Source organism: Urocampus carinirostris, chromosome 13, assembly GCF_059441175.1.
Source record: "Urocampus carinirostris isolate Australia breed hairy pipefish chromosome 13, RoL_Ucar_1.0, whole genome shotgun sequence".
Taxonomy (NCBI): domain Eukaryota; kingdom Metazoa; phylum Chordata; class Actinopteri; order Syngnathiformes; family Syngnathidae; genus Urocampus; species Urocampus carinirostris.
Genome location: NC_142361.1, coordinates 32,249,399 through 32,265,861, shown reverse-complemented (window position 1 = coordinate 32,265,861; position 16,463 = coordinate 32,249,399). Strand labels below are relative to the sequence as shown.

Here is a 16,463-nt window from a genome sequence, read left to right as displayed (position 1 = left end):
GTAATCTATGTTTTTTTTGTTGTTGTTTTGTTTTGAAACGAAAAAAAAATGGACCAATTGTGTTCTTGTTTTTAATATATAGCGGAACCCACGTTAGGTGATTTCCTGAATACGGTTTAGAAGCGCCCATTAATCAAAACACATTGCGATTATAATTATATTTTTAGAATATAGACTAAGAAAATCCACTTATTTTCATCCATACCAGGGGGCAGCCATTTTGAGAATGCTGTCACATGAAGATGACACCATAAAGACTAAGGCTGAGTCCCATTCTTCGCACTTTCACTCGCTATGTGCCCTAGTCACTCGGTTTGCGCGTTCACGTGAAAATGGGGTGTGTACCGATACTCTCAAGACCGAGGCAGAAGTGCCCTCAAACCATGTCGTAACCACTTCAAGACCGAGGGGGCTCTCGACCTCACTTGGCAGCGAAGTGACTACCCAGAAGGCTTTGCGAATTCTCAATATCAACAAACATGCCCGGAAAGGAACCGCACAAATGTAAGTAGTTTTCCACAACCGCGCATCTATTTGCAACGAAATGTATTGAGATATCTTAGTTAGACATAAATGCAATAGAAAATCGTATTTTCGCGTTAAAACATGAACATTGCAAAATCGCTACTTTACGAAGTGCACAAGTCTACCGAGGGAGCTGCCCAAAAAAAATCTTCACGCTACAAACTGTAAAGTAGGATAACTGTGCAGAAAACCACGGTTCAGCCCATCCCTGTTTGTATCTTAAACGAGTCGTGCTTTTTACATCTACATGCCCAGTCGCTAAAGGAGCATAGTCACAATTTCGGCTGTCGTGTTTTATTTACAATATGATTATTTCATGTGAGATCAGAATGCATTTGTTTTCATTATGCATTATGAGTAATGTCTCCGAATTTCACGTGGAAATACAGTTGAAACAAATTACTATCACACAGTCCACTGCCTTCTCTGTAAACACATATTAAGTAAACTAATTACCTTCTCAAAATGTTGTCCAAATGTGGAGACAATTCTAAAGCATATGTGATGCTGGCCAATAGAAGGCTCTTACAGCCATAAGAATAACATGTCAATTTTGTGTATCTATTCACTATCAAATAATTATCCAGAACACATCCTATAATTTCTCACATCAACTTGTTGAGCATCCTATACACAGTTGTTTTTGTGCAATACACAAGCATTAAGTAATTCTTGTTTTTTCCACCCAACCTAAAGGCCAATGTAGAACGTCCCGTGGAAGAGCTGGCCACCATCACAGCTACCACGCCATCCACACCAACGGGCACGTCGTTGGCATCTTCTAATCCGGCGCCAAACCCCAAATCACCCAGAAAAAAAAGGAAGCACGATACACTCCTTGACTTTTTGAAAGCGGAGTCTGCCGGAGTGAGGAAAAGGCTCGAGGAAACTGTGGCCAAAACTGAGCGGTTCCCGTCCTTTTTGGGAAGCTCGTGGACAAATTTCCAGAACAGTGACATCCCTGCAATGTTTCCCTTTGTTTTATAAAAGGAAAATATTTTATTTTATTAAGAACTCAATGAACTTCCAGTTTGTGTTTTCCAGCTTTATGGAAGTATTGGTATATTTTTGTTACAATTTGTGACATATTATTTATTTACTATTATGTATTTCGGCCCAATGTGATTTTGTTTTTCTGAAAGTAAACTATTATTTCAACTGGAGTGATTTGTAGTTGTTTTCTGTCCAACAGTCACATAGTTTACACACAGTATCTCACATCATTATGAAATAAACCACCAAGGTGTTACTCAAAATAAAGATGTTTATTGAATAGTAATGCAGAAAAGCACGGAATGCAAATGTGGGTCTGACTTCCAAAGCCTAAAACATGGCTTTTGGGCAATTTATTCCATATTAACTGTGGACAATTCTGTGTATGGTGGACCTGGGAACCCTGAAGACCCGTGACACCACACGGTGGGACAGACCGTGGGCCAGCCAGTACACGTAGATCAGGACCTCCAGCCATGGCCCTGTTCCCTCTTTAGCAGCTCCTGCAGGGCCCACATGACCTTTTTGCTCAACCTTAAGTCCTGAATGAGTTTTGACTTCACATCGAACCATAAGCACAGGATGGGAACATTCCTGTCCAACCTGTCCACGCTTATGGGACAGCCACTCTGGAACACAATAGATAACAAACAATTTAGACATAAATGTGGGCATAGATGATGTAAGCATCATGAAAAAATGTTGAAATTACCTTTTTTATATCCAATGACAACTCTTTTGAATTAAATTCCTTATGAACTAAGGTTTTTGGGTCGTACAGGGAAGTTTGGTGACGATATTATGTCAGCTTAAGGGTCAGGTGGACTGTTCTTGTGTGTGTTTACTTTTCATCATGTCACACACTAAAGACCCCTACTATATGTCATAAAATGGCATTAAGATACTAATAAGTAGATTGCCATTTATGTCTACACAAACATAAGGTATTATGTGAACGTGCATTGTATGTTAACTTTTTACTGTATTTGACCGAACGGGTCATTTTTTTTAATGAGTGTACGTACCTTGTAAAGATGAATCAGCACTACATAGCGCCGAAGCTGTCTTCAGTATAGCACATTTCTCCCCCGTTGATTGGAGACACGGAAAAGATGATGAGCTTTCAGGCAATCGGTAATAACACAGCTGTAGCGGGCATTTTTAACGTTGCACGAACTCTCCAACTGACACACCACAGGTTGAGACTCAAGTTGTTTACATGTGACGTAGACCAATACGTCACTGAGGTCTACAGCCAATTAATATTACCGCCATCTCCTGGACAGGGGTGGAACCTTGCAAGTCTTGTCCAAACCGTCTCCACTTTGCACTCAACTCGCGGAGGGCACTCCTCTATCGAGGGACCTCACTGGAGGGTTCTCAGGGCCGAGTGAGAGAAATGGGATTGGGCCTTTATCTGCGAATAAGGACCAATCACGGTTCGCCTACTTTTTAAAACATAGCCGTGATTGGTCGTTAGCTGAAATTTAAAATTGTGACGTCACACCTCCACAAATACGTCAGCATGGTGTAGCATCCCGCTAGCTTGAGTACGTGGCGGCCATATTGGTCGGGTCATTGTCCTTGTTAAGGCAATGTATGTATATTCAAAATAAACCATAACTTCCCCATTTGACAACTAGTTTTCATGAAGGTAACTTTTTTTATCAACGTCAACACGTGCTTTTCATATGAAAAAATAATTAGAAAGTATAGAAACGGGAAAATGCTTTTAAAAACAAACCAAAGAACGAACAATTTATTAAAACAATAATTTATAGAAAACAATACAAATTACAAACAACGGCAATTAAAATTTGACCCTTTTTATAAAACCTATTGAGAAAATAATTTGCAATTCAAAATCAGTTTTAGGAGGCGATTTTAAGGCAAGACGACTTTGAAGATGTGGTTATAAAGAGGAAGCAGGCAGAATATATTTACATTGGTTGTTTACTTACAGGGCACACAAAACAAAAACAGACTCAGAGATAGTTTCTTCCGCTTCCACAATAAAGCTTGGTATGAAACATTACGCGTTTGGGTCTACCGTCTGTACGGGTTCTGACACAACTGTAATTTGCCTGTATATATATGTAACGAGTGTAATAATAACTTTTGTTTTATTGAAACTCCTGCTAAAATATGTGTATAGTTTTTGGTAAGTGTCCTGCATGATGAGTCCAACAGTGCCACCTGCTGGTATGTGGTAGGGTTTGGTTTTGGCTTCTGACATGTGACCGGGAGGCGGTTTGTTGGCAGTCTACAGAGAGAGCTGCCAACGGTAAGACACATCTTTTGGTTCTCCACAAAAAAAGATAATTTTAAACATTATAACCACAGCTGACAAATCTCTTAACATGCACAGTAATGTGATTGATGTTGTCAAGCTGTTTGGATTTATTTTCGTTTTGTTTCTGTTGTACTAAAATGTTAATTCTCCTTATAGACATCAAAGAGATCAAAGCCAGCAGAGAAGCTAATGTTGTGACTCAAGTAATCTGCAGGTAAATTGTATCAGTTTTTATACTCATTATTGTTCTTATTTCTATTTTCTCATATGTATATATAAAAAGGATGATGTTGGTTAAAATTCAGACTAAAGAAAAATATGTTGAATTCATTGTAAATGTTAAAAAACCACTATACGATCTCTAAAAGTATCTTGTTAAAATGGATGTAAAAATGTATTGTGATATTCTAAAATGTATTTTATGTAAATTGAAAAGAAATCTCTTTGATATGCTTTGGGCAGTCTACAGAGCGAGCTGCCAACGAGATCAAAGAGGTCAAAGCCAGCAGAGAAGCTAATGTTGTGACTCATTTCATCTGCAGAAACTGTAATAAAAACCTCATCATCCAGTCCAGCGTGAATGTGGATCTTTGGTGGGACGGGTACAACGCGGTTACATATACAGTATTCAGCATGTCTTTCTTTTTTTCTTTTTTTTTCATACGCTGTATCTAAAATTTTTGCGGATGTCAGAAACTTAAATTGCAGGAAAGATTTTTCAGCTTAGGCAATTATATTTATATCATCAAAACATCTCCATTAAGAAGCATGACATGAGCTTATAGAAACACGTAAAACCTTTTAAACTGTTATCCTTACACATCAATGAATAGTTGTCAGAAGAAGAATGTGTCAAGAGTTCAGTAATTAAAGGCTCTTAGACCTTATACCTACATTGCTTTATTACATTAGTACTCTTTTCTTCTGTTTCTTTCTTTTTTTGAAAGTCAGATCATAACGGAAGCTCCAAGGACACGTTTCTTACAGAGTCATTTAAAATGATTTTCAAATTAGAAAGAGACGTTGAGATGTTTATGAAATTGAGTACAGATATTGAAGTTTTAGTACTGGCGCTGGGCACACAGACTCTCTGGCCTGATTGAAAAATCCACTTGAGCGTAGTTTAAATACAATTCGTTTTGTCCCAGTGTTTATTGAGTTCACTGTCAGGACCAGAACGGAAACAGAACCCAATTGCATAACATTTACCACAAGTTTTATTGAAAGAAAGAGGAAGGGCTGCGGACGCGGGAAACAAGTCGCTCTCGCACTCGGATTGTGCTCCAAACACGGAAGTGGATCTTCCGTAGCGGTGTCAGGGACGGAAAAACTGGTCGGTAGCCGGGACTGGGAGCACAATGTGTGGTCGGGGTCGGAAACGAGTCGTAAGCCAGGATGGAAGAGTAGACGTAGTAGAGATCAAAAATAGGTCGTAAGCCGAGACGGGAGAGCAGACGTGGTCAGGATCAAAACAGATAGTAACCGGAGACAAACGGGACAGGCGGGAGTCAGGGTCGAAAAAGGCTTTCCTTGTATAAACAGAGGTTCTGACAACAGGAGATTGACAGGACTGCGATGGTGGTGTCGGGGACGGAAAAACTCGTCCGTAGCCGGGATGTGGAGAGCAAAGCGTGGTCGAGGTCGGAAACGAGTCATAAGCCAGTTAAAAGTGTCAATAAAGATTGTTCAAACCACATACACATACATACATACACACATATATATATATATATATATATATATATATATATATATATATATATATATATATATACTGCCTAACCTGCATGACTCCCCATTTCCCGTAAAATCAAATGCTTGCGTAAGAAACGTCACGCATTTGGGTCCTGATCCTGCTCCGTTTCTTGACAAATTAAAAAAGATATATATTTAAAACGTGCAATTTTTTTATTTTGAAGTATAATCTTCAAGAGCTTTATAAAACAAAAAAGTTATTACATATACTGTGCTACCTCATAAAGTGTCACTGCACACTAAGGTCCCCCGGCACACTGGTTGAAAAACGCTGATCTAATATGTATATTTTTATTTTTTAAGAGTAAAAAAATATTGAGAGTAAAACTCTGTTAATTCGAAACCCTACATGTTTTTTTCGTGTTTGTTGTGCTTGCTCTATTTCTTTGTTGTTTACTTCAGATAAGCTTTTAAACTCGAGTAGACGGATAATTACCCTGTAATGCATCATTAGAAGCTTTGGTCCGTGCGCTTAAAATCAGAAAGGAACATAAGAGACAAAAGTAAAGCCGGTCGGATGTTAGAGTAATCTGATAAATAACCCCAAAAATGGAGACGTCAGCTGTGGTTTTAAAAAAAAAATTGCGGGTTGTCAAATGTTGAATAAAGCAAGATAGCAAAGACACAAAAGCTTTATTTACCCAGCTTTTAAAATGTTGCCTTTTGTTGCCGTTGTGCTAGGAAGAATGCTTACCGTAATGTAACTGTTGCAGCGAGAAAAGAAGTGTTCGAATTACACTTGTGACAATGAGTGCCGCGAGGCGCCATCCGTGGGACAAAACAGTGTCACATAAAACTATTCAGTGAGAAATGACTGTTTGGGCTTTTTTTTTTTCTCCAGGCTTTTTGCACTCGACAAAAGCGGATTAGTAGAACAGCATGCAGGTACTTTCAGTGCCCCCACTTACATGTGGTATATCGTAACGGCTTAAGGCTATTCAATGACAAAATTGGTTGGGCCACATTTTTGGATTAAAGAAAGAAAATGTACCTGAGCCACGTTACCATATCTTGGACACCGTAAGGTGTTGGTTGGTTGTTTTGTTGGTTAGTTAGTTTGTTGGTTGGTTGTTTGGTTGGTTGATTGTTTGGTTGGTTGATGGTTGGTTGGTTGGTTGGTAGGTTGGTTGGTTGGTTGGTTGGTTGGTTGGTTGGTTGGCTGGTTGGGTGGTTGGTTGGTTGATGGTTGGTTGGTTGGTTGGTAGGTAGGTGATAGGTTGGTTGGTAGGTAGGTGGTTGGTTGGTTGGTTGGTTGGTTGGTTGGTTGGTTGGTTGGTTGGTTGGTTGAATCTCTTCACAGTAGGGTCGTAGGGACACAATTTCCTGTCTTGTGTTTTGTTGGTTAGTTAGTTAGTTGGTTGGTTGGTTGGTTGGTTGGTAGGTAGGTGATAGGTGGGTTGGCTGGTTGGTTGGTTGGTTGTTTAGTTGGTTGATGGTTGGTTGGTTGGTTGGTTGGTTGGTTGGTTGGTTTGTTGGTTGGTTGGTTGGATCTCTTCACAGTAGGGTCGTAGGGACACAATCTCCAGTCTTGTGTCTTGTTTTGTTGGTTAGTTAGTTAGTTGGTTGGTTGGTTGATTGTTTGGTTGGTTGGTTGATGGCTGGTTGGTTGGTTGGTTGGTTGGTAGGTAGGTAGGTGATAAGTGGGTTGGTTGGTTGGTTGGTTGGTTGGTTGGTTGATGGTTGGTTGGTTGGTTGGTTGGTTGGTTGGTTGGTTGGTTGGTTGGTTGGTTGGTTGGTTGGTTGGTGGTAGGTGATAGGTGGGTTGGTTGGTTGGTTGGTTTGTCGGTTGGTTGGTTGGTTGGTTGGTTGGTTGGTTGGTTGGTTGGTTGGTTGGTTGGTTGGTTGGTTGGTTGGATCTCTTCACACTAGGGTAGTAGGGACACTATTTCCTGTCTTGTGTCTTGGACATGTCATGATTATTGATTTGGATCACCTGTGCCCGCCCATTTGGCGCCAGTCGCTGCGGGCTACCTGATTGGTTCCCTGTCCTTTTTTTAAGCCCAGTCCTGTCACTCTCCGGTTGTCAGTCCGTCAGCGAACTTTTGTTGTGACAAGGCAAGCATTTTGACCCTGTTTCCTGCCTGTTCTGTTTTTGCACCCGTTTTACCACCCGTCTGTTCCTGATCTCCCCGTTTGCCTCGAGCTCCGACCTGTTTTCCCGTCCCAGCTACCGACCTGTTTTTTCCATCCATGACACCGCCATTAGCCAAGGATCTATCTGAAGCTGCGCTCCCTCACGAACTGAGGACAGCACCCATCACAGCGCCCCCGCCGAGGCAGGCAGCAACCCGGACGGACAGCCTGGCCATGCTGCAACCATCAGAACAATAGAGGCGGGGAGGCTGCACCCATGTCGAGCTGTAGGTGACCTTTATTGAAGGATCGACCTAGCATGCAGTGGACATACCATGTTGCAGATGATCTTGAAGGCTGCCGTTGGGATCCTGGCTAATGAAAATCATTATTTCTATTCATTTCTCTATGTCTCTATCCTTCCATCTATCCCTTTAGGTCTCTATCATCTCTTGATGCCTCTATGTCTATATCTCTGTATGTCATATCTATCTCTCAATATCTTTATATACTTTTATGGAGAATGTGTAGAATTTGTTCAAACCTACAAATACCTGGGTGTGCAGCTGGACAATAAACTGGACTGGACTGCCAACACAGAAGCTCTATGTAGGAAAGGACAAAGCCAACTGTACTTCCTCAGAAGGCTGGCGTCCTTCAACATCTGCAAAAAGCTCCTGAAAATATTCTATGAGACTGTTGTGGCAAGCGCCCTCTTCTATGCGGCAGCATGTTGGGGAGACAGCGCTAAGAAGAAGGATGCTTCTCTTCTTAATAAACTGGTGAGGAAGGCGGGCTCTGTTGTGGGCACAGAGCTGGACAGCCTCACAACTGTAGCTGAGAGCACTGAAAAAGCTGCGGTCAATCATGGACAATTCATCACATCCACTGCACGGCATCATCTCCAAACAGAAGAGCAGCTTCAGCGACAGACTGCTGTCACAGTCTTGTTCCACGGACAGACTGAGGAGATCATTTCTTCCTCATGCCATGAGGCTCTTTAACATCACCCAGGGGAGTAAAAGCCCACATTAAACCACACCCCCACATTTGCATATTACCCTATTTTTATTACAGTGTGTATTTTCTGTAGCACTATTTAAATACTCTATAGCAACATGTTATATTGGGTATTTTTGTATTCTATATCTTTTATTTTATTATTTTATTTTTCAACACAAGGATACTGCTGGAAATGTGAATTTCCCTACAATGATGAATAAAGTATCTATCTATCTATCTATCTATCTATCTATCTATCTATCTATCTATCTATCTATCTATCTATCTATCTATCTATCTATCTATCTATCTATCTATCTATCTATCTATCTATCTATCTATCTATCTATCTATCTATCTATCTATCTATCTATCTATCTAGATATCTATCTATCTATCTATCTATCTACAGTATTGATGTCTATATTTTTTGTCTCTATCTGTCTATCATGTATTATTTTTTTAAATCAAAACAGTTTAAAAAATATCTTTTAACCCCCCCTTCATCAAGCAGCAGTATTTGAGCTCAGCTGCCAGCACAGCCTTCTAGCATCGGTGAAAACGGAAAGCTATTTAGAGGGTTCAAGAACAGCTTGCTCTCTTACCGTGGAACACAATCGGCACATTTTTAACCATAAAGAAGGCCGATGAATGTAACCATTCATCTTGAGTTACGGTGTTGTCACTGGGGCATGGGCGCTCTCCAAGGCCTGCACTCTCCACAGAAACCTACCTTGCATTGAAGAACCTAAAAGGGTTTTTCCAACAAAGTACTAAGTAGTTCCCAGTTCTAATAATACAACCAACTTATTCCATTCAAATTGAGAATATTGAAGGTTTAGACTTTTACGTACAGTTCGACGAACGCGAATGGGCTGTGTTGTGAGGTGTTAACGTCCTCTGAGTTCAATAATAAGGCCGTATATGTATTTATACGATTGTACTTAACATCTCTCATCAACCTAAAACATGTCAGCTTTAAAATGATTATTGTTTGTAGTACTCAATATTCAGTCCATTCTAGCAGTCTGTTACGGTTGCCATGGCGCCCAATTGGCCCCGCCTATGTGGCGCCAGCTGCGGCTCATTAACAGATTGGCTTTCCGTCTATGCGCTCTCTCTTACTTTGTCAGCCCGTCAACGAGCCTTTGACCCGCAAGAAGTAGGTTCTGACTCGGTCCTGTTTTTGTGTTAATATTTCCTGTCCTGTATTGTTTCCGGTTATTTTGTCCTGTTTAATATCGATTTCCAGTTTCGTTCCTGTCTATTTTTGTCCTGGTTATTATTCTCTCCAGTTTTCATTCCCGTCTTGTTTGTCCTGTTTATTTTTGATATCCTGTTTCATTATCAATCCTGTCTGTCCGTCCTGTCCGGTAAGGACCCCATCTGTCCGATATCAACTCAGGCAATTGGAATCAATCTCGTCTGTCTCTGGCTTCCTGTCTTTCCACGCCAGACCGCTGCCTAACGTGCATGACTCCCCATTTCCCGTAAAATAAAAGGCTTGTGTGAGAACGTCACGCGTTTGGGTCCTGATCCTGTTCTGGTTCCTGACACAGTAATTTTCTAAACAATGTTGCTTGGTTGGTTGGATCCCTTATCCACTACGGTTATAGGGGCACCATTTCCTGTGGTGTGTCTTGTGCAAGTACATCCTGGTGGCACCCATCCCTCTCCAGGCCAGCAAATGTTTCCACTTGGTCTCGAACCGGCAACCTTTCGCATGTCAGTGCTAACCACTGCATTTTTGTGGGAATATCCAAGCTCGAATCCTAGCTAAATTACGATTAAAATAGCCAGAAGAAATAATCTGTGATGCAGTATGATTAATACATTTGTGAGATCTGCAGCGGTAAGTGTTCGATAAGACGGCTATGACGGCTGCGACCTGGGTTCTGTCAGGACCAGAACGGAAACAGGACCCAATTGCGTGACGTTTCTCAAGTTTTATTGGGAAGAAGGAAAAGGCGTGCACACACGATCCGGTGATCGCTGGTCGCGGGGAGCAGGTCGCTCCGAACGAGGGACTTCCATGGCGAGCGATGGTGGTGTCGGGAACGGAAAAAAACGGGTCAGTAGCCGGGATAGAAGAGCAAAAACGTGGTCGGGATCGGAAACAAGTCGAAAGCCAGGAGAGGAGAGTTTTATTGAAAGAGAGAGGAAGGGCTGTGCCCACGATCCGGTGTTCGCTGGACGCGGGTCGCATGTCGCTCTCGGATTCCGACTGCGATCCGAATATGGAAGTGAATCTTCCATAGTGAGCGATGCCGGTGTCAACGATGGAAAAACAGGGCGGTACCCAGGACTGGGAGAGAAAGGCGTGGTCGGTGTCGGAAATGAGTCGTAAGCCAGAACGGGAGAGTAGACGTAGTCGGGGACAAAGCTGGGACGGGAGAACAGACGTGGTCAGAAGCAAAACAGGTTGTAGCTGGAGACAGACGGGAGCAAAAACGGGACAGGTGGGAGTCAGGGTCGGAAAAGGCTTGCCTAGTTTACACTGAGGTTTGCAGACGGACTGACAACAGGGGACGTACAGGACTGGGTTCAAATAGTGACAGGAAGCCAATCAGAACCCGCGGCGGTTGGTGCCAAATGAGCGGACACAGAAGAGTCACATCAGTAATCATGACAGTATTTACATATTACATTTCGCTGAGATGTCAAAAAGACATCATTAGGCATGCTTTACTTTGTACATATTGCAAAAATGCAAAAAATAAAAAAGGGGGGGGAAAATGGAAATATGTCTATCTTCCTGTTAAGATTCACATTTCACACGCAGAACTTTACTCTGTTGGTTATTTAATGTTTTTTTTATTTTTTTTCTATTGTACAGACATGACAATATAGTGCAATTTCATTGAAAAGCCACCGTGGAAAACGTTTGTCTTAGTAAATGTGAACATTACGCAAACACTTTGTGCAGCCATTTTGTACGCCCATAAAGCATGTAATACAGTGTTAAAAACGGTCATTTCGAATCGTTTGCATTTATAGAAGCTTGTAGGAAGAAAACATTTTTTCCATTCACACTTGCAGTTGCAAAAGTCAAGTCACGTTTATTTTCACCCCGCTTGCTAGTCATACGCCTTTCATCCGAAAGCAAACAGGCAGTTTACGGCGCTCCAATTACATTTCAAGGTTGTTGTTCATTGCGGCCAAAATGTGTTGCCATGAGATACAAGAGCGCCATAAATACCATAATTACTCTTTCAAAGTGTTTTTTTTCATAAATATATTAACGGAATTGTGACTTTACTGCAGCGTTTCTCAAAAAGTGGGGCGCGTTTGACTTCTGGAACATTTTTCCTTTTTACTACGCTAGGATAAACTGCATGGCACTTCCCCTACATCAGTGGTGTCAAACTCATTTTAACTCGGGGGCCACACCACAGAACAAACATTCTCTCAGGGGCCGGACTAATGAGGAAGGAAGAATGAAATGGAGAGATGGACAGAAAGAAAGAAAGAAAGAAAGAGAGAAGGAAATGGAGAAAGAAAAAAAGAAAGAATGAAAGACTAATAGATTGAGGAGAAAGAAAAGAGAGAATGAAATAAGAGAAAAAGAGGGAGAGAAAAAGAGAGAGGGTGGGACAAATAAAAAAGAGAAAGGGAGAAAGAAAGAGAGGGGTAAAAAAGGGAGATAATATGAGAAACAAAAGAGAAAAAAGAAATTGTGAAAGAGGGGGAAAGAAAGAGAGAAAAATAATTCCAAATAGAAAGAGAGAAGGGGAGAAAGAGGGGGATGCAAGAGAGAAAGAAAAAACAGAAAAGGAAATAAAAGGAAAAGAGAGCCAAAGAAAGTAAAAAGACAGAGAAAAAGAGAAGAAGAGGAACAAAGAAAGAAATAGAGAGACAGAGCGAGTGAAAGAGAGAGAGATAGGTGAGAGAAGAACGGAGGATGAGAGAGAGAGTGAAAGAGAGAGAGAAAGAAATACAAGTACAGCGTTTGTAAGAGGCACCTGGCTTTGGCAACATCAAGAGGACATATTTCAACCTACAGCTCGTTTTTCTCTTGCGCTTCCCTCAGCTTTGTCTCGCGGACCTTATCCGGCCCGCGGGCCGGCAGTTTGACACCTGTGCCCTACATTATGTCAGGACCAGAACGGAAACAGGACCCACTCTCGTAACGTTTCTCACAGTTTTATTGGGAAGAAGGAAAAGGAGTGCACACACGATCCGGTGATCGCTGGTCGCGGGGATCAGGTCGCTCTGAACGTGGGACCCCCGTGGCGAGCGATGGCGGTGTCAGGAACGGAAAAAACGCGTCAGAACGGAAATTACACAGCAGAATTTATAAAAAAAAAAAAAAGAAGAATAAAAAAGATTATTTGACAAACAATGCAAATCTTTTTTGTTTACCGCTATTAAATAAAAAAACTGAAGACAAACACCCTTGGTATTCATATATATCAATTTTATATAAAATATATTGTCAAGAGCAAAAACGTGGTCGGGATCGGAAACAAGTCGAAAGCCAGGAGAGGAGAGTAGACGTGGTTGAGATTAAAACAGGTCGTAATTCGGGACGGGAGAGCAGACGTGGTCAAGATCAAAATGGATCGTAGTGGGAGACAAACAGGAGGAAAAAGGTGAAAAAGGGCTTGCCGTGTAAAAACAGAGATTCACAAACGGACCGACAAAAGGGGACTGACAGGACAGAGTTTAAATACTGACAGGGAGTCAACAGGCTGCAGCTGCCACGGGAGGCGCTAATTGGGCGCCATGGCAACCGTGACACACGGGCAGGGCCAATTGGGCGTCGTGACAACCGGGACACATTAGGGGGCGGCAGTGCTCTTACTGACAGAAAGTGCACTTGGTGGTGAAGCATCCGCGCTTTGAAAATATGTAAAGTGAAGAGTGGAAATAAAATGTTGCAAACCCTCGAGTGACCCCATGAAAAACTATTTAACAAGAATGAGAAGAAAGGCGGAGACAGACGGGGATAAAGAGGAAAGTAAAAATCTTCCGAAAGCTAAATCAAGTTTAAAGTTTAACGACGCTTGTAGCAATCAGCTTCACTGCGACCATTTTTAAGTATGAAAATGTTGGCAGCAGACAGCATGAAGCCAAATAAAGTACTGTGTCAATTAGCAAGATTTCAGCAAAATCATGCTGATAAGAAGCTTGAGTGTTTTGGGAGGGAGCGCAAGAGGCGTTCTTCTTCCGGGGGGGGGCGTGACAAAAAAATATTTGTGCAGCACTGTTTTACTGCAAATACCTTTGTGCACAATGGGGTTGGTCTCATATTTACTTGTGTTGAACTTGAAATGTGTATAGCCTACAGTATTATATTGCAGAATTTGTCACAAATTTGAATAATTGCCAAACAATGCACATATTTTTTGTTTACTACTATTAAATAAAATACTACATGCATACTTTTGTTGGAATCTAAACCAATGTGTTTTGATCCATTACTTGTGTTTTGCCCTTAATAGACAGTGTTCCAGGCAAAAGGAAGTCAAATGAAAAATATTTTTTCAAAATAACAAAATTTTCAAAACACCATTTTAACAAGATAACGCAGTTCTTGTGGCCTCATATATTCGCAACTGCCCACAAAAAATCTTATTAGTTACACATCATAATTAGTTAAAACATGTCATGATGACAAACAAGTCATATTTAAGCTCAGTCCTTTCACTCGCCTGTTGTCAGTCCGTCAGCGAACCTCTGTTTTCACAAGGCAAGCATTTTTGACTCTCACTCCTGTCGGTCCTGTTTTTTCACCTGTTTTCCACCCATCCGGTCCTCATTTCCCCGTTTGTCTCCGGCTACGACCCGTTTTTGACCCCGACCACGTTTTGATCTTCCGTCCCGGCTGACGACCTGTTTTTCCGTCTACTACACTATAATCTCCCGCTCTGGAAGATCCACTTCCGCATTCGGAACACGTTCCGATTCTGTGAGCGGCTTGCTTCCCGCGTCCAGCGAGCACCGGATCGCGGGCACTGCCTTTCCTCTATATCTCAATAAACTTGTGATTAACGTTACGCATTTGGGTCCTACTTCCGTTCTGGTCGTGACAAAAACATACATATTACTTCCCAAACATTGCAAATGATTTTTGTTGACTGCTTTTAAATAAAATACTGACACAAATTTGTTTAGCAATTAAAACCAATTTGTTTAAGCTGATTAATAGTTTTCCCCCCTAATACCGTGTAATAGGCAAGAGAAACTCAAAGACAAACATTTTATTAAGAAAATAATCAAAATAGATGTTCTCAAAAAACAACTTTAACAAAAATATACAACAATTGTGCACATTTGGTCTTGGGCTCATATATTTACAAGTGTTCAGAGGGTAAATTACATAGCAGAATTTATTTAACAAAAATAAATAAAAAAAATTTAAATTAAAAAATGAAAAAAAGATTATTTGACAAACAATGCAAATCGTTTTTGTTTACCGCTATTAAATAAATAATTCAAGACAAACACCTTTGGTATTCATATATATCAATTTCATATATAATATATTGTCAAGAACCAGAACAGGATCAGGACCCAAACGCGTGATGTTTCTCACACAAGCCTTTTATTTAACGGGAAATGGGGAGTCATGCATGTTAGGCAGCAGGCTGGCGTGGAATGACAGGAAGCCAGAGGCCGACGGGATCGATACCAATTGTCCGAGCAGATATCGGACGGATGGGGTCGATACCGGACACAAGGGGACAGACAGGATTGATAATGAAACACGATATCGAAATAAAACAGGACAAACCAGAACGAAAACTGGAGAGGATAATGAACAGGACAAAAATAGACGGAAACGAAACTGGAAACCGATATTAAACAGGACAAAAATAAACGGTAACAGTACCGGAAGCAAATGCCAACAGGAAACAGGACCGAGTCAAAACCCACGTCTTGCGGGGCAGAGGTTCGTTGACAGACTGACAAACGAAGAGTATATTTATGTATATATATATATATATATATATATATATATATATATATATATATATATATATATATATATATATATATATATATATACGTATATATATATATATATATACGTATATATATATATATATATATACGTATATATATATATATATATATATATATATATATATATATATATATATATATATATATATTATATATATATATATATATATATATTATATAGGCCTGAGTCATAATAACTGTGCAATGTCCTTTGATAAAAAAGATGAGTGCATCGTAAAAATAGTGCAACGAAAAGAAGTGCAATAATATTGAGCAGCAAAGCAAAACAAAAAAAAAAGCTCACAATGTATATATTTTCACAGTTTCATGCAACAACATACAGCAAAAGAAATAATGAATACATGAGTCACAAGACATGTTTTCACAGTTTTGTGCTCTCATTTAGGCTCTTGATGTCCCTGTCTCTGAGCTTCTTTGTCCTTGTTTTGCGGGACCTGTAGCGCCTGCCAGAGGGCAACAGTTCCAAAAAGCGGTGGCTGGGATGAGAAGTGTTTTTTATATAATGTAGACGGCCCTGGTATCGCATCGAATAGAGTTTAAAAGATTTCATCGAGCAGACCGGGTGTGACATGCATACCTGTCAACCTGTATGTTTTTCCCGTACAAAGTATGTTTATTATGCATTTTAAGACGTGTGCGACGTACAAGAAAATCTGTACGTAAAAACGCAAATTTGTCAATTATGGGTACGGCAAATCAATCAAGTCAGACGAGTTCGAGTTGTGTAGTGAAAGGAAGTCCGTCTCTTTTTAGAGAACCGGCTTTTTCGGCTCAACTCATTAAAGAGAGCTGGCTCTCAAACGGCTCACTTACTTTGATGCATTATATTACG

General features: G+C 40.7%; 2 long non-coding RNA genes across 2 annotated transcripts; one reads left to right on the top strand and one right to left on the bottom strand.

Annotated features, from left to right (window-relative positions):
* Window positions 1-350: 350 nt before the first annotated feature.
* LOC148354353 (uncharacterized) lies at window positions 351-1,688 on the top strand. Its single transcript, XR_015852563.1, has 2 exons — window positions 351-504; window positions 1,222-1,688. It is a non-coding gene; the product is annotated as an uncharacterized LOC148354353 (long non-coding RNA).
* An 83-nt stretch (window positions 1,689-1,771) lies between these two features.
* On the bottom strand, window positions 1,772-2,924 carry LOC148354352 (uncharacterized). Its single transcript, XR_015852562.1, has 2 exons — window positions 2,544-2,924; window positions 1,772-2,147 (listed from the first exon to the last, which is right to left on the bottom strand). It is a non-coding gene; the product is annotated as an uncharacterized LOC148354352 (long non-coding RNA).
* Window positions 2,925-16,463: the final 13,539 nt, after the last annotated feature.